Source organism: Cyprinodon variegatus, unplaced genomic scaffold (assembly GCF_000732505.1).
Source record: "Cyprinodon variegatus isolate N-32 unplaced genomic scaffold, C_variegatus-1.0 Scaffold1928, whole genome shotgun sequence".
Taxonomy (NCBI): Eukaryota; Metazoa; Chordata; class Actinopteri; order Cyprinodontiformes; family Cyprinodontidae; genus Cyprinodon; species Cyprinodon variegatus.
Window position 1 is genome coordinate 58,371 of NW_015152381.1, and position 986 is coordinate 59,356.

Here is a 986-nt window from a genome sequence, read left to right on the forward strand (position 1 = left end):
ATCTGTACAGAAGAAAGTATTCAATGAGTATATTTCATTAATTCAGGTCTAGGATTCATTATCTGAGTGTTCATTTCATTTTTTTTAGCAGAGTAGTTGGGCTGACAGCCCAGCTCCTGGACCAGGATCAGGAGGAACAGCTTTCCAAACACCTGGCAGTCATTCCAGGTAACGACCCTTATCAAGCCGACAGCCTCAGAAGTTATTCACATTCTTCACCTAAGCTTCACCTTCAGCTTGGACATTTAGGGCCAAAGAAAAGTCCAGAAATATAAACAGAAAAAGTACCTGGTAAAAGTAAAAATACAAAGGAAAATCCTTTACCTAATTCAAGATTAAAAAGTAAAGGTTCTACATTATGCTTAAAAGCATAAGTAAAATAAGTTTTTACCTTAGTTATACAATCTAAGTTTTAAAAGCTCTATTTTTGGGCACGTTGGTGGTGCTGGGGTTAAGCGTGTGACCCATGTTGACAATCTTTTTTCCCCCAAAATATCTTTATTGTTTTCTACATTTATGTAAACATTTCACAGGCAGTGTTTAAGAATTTGTAACTCATGTCTGATATAACTGTGTCTCAACTGATATAAACAACTAAAATACAGTAACTGAATGAATTCAGCAAATCAACCTGGAAAATACTGAAAAAACGCAAATAAAACAACTGTGATCTATTAGTTATGATTTATACTGTGTGAACGCTATGATGCTGTCTACAGTAAAAACTCCTCATGGGCAGATGACAATAGAAAAGCTGACTGTTTAAAACCCAAAAATGTAAAATGAAGTTCTTACCTGATTTAAACCAAGATGTTAAAGTCAAAGTAATTAAATTCAGTTTATTTCTATAGCTCCAGATCAAACCACGTCATCTCAGGTCACTTTACAGATCAACCAGTCAGATTGATTCAAAGTTTTCTATCTAAGGAAAACCAGCTGATTGCATCGACTCATTGACTCTTCAGCAATCCCTCACACTAAGCATG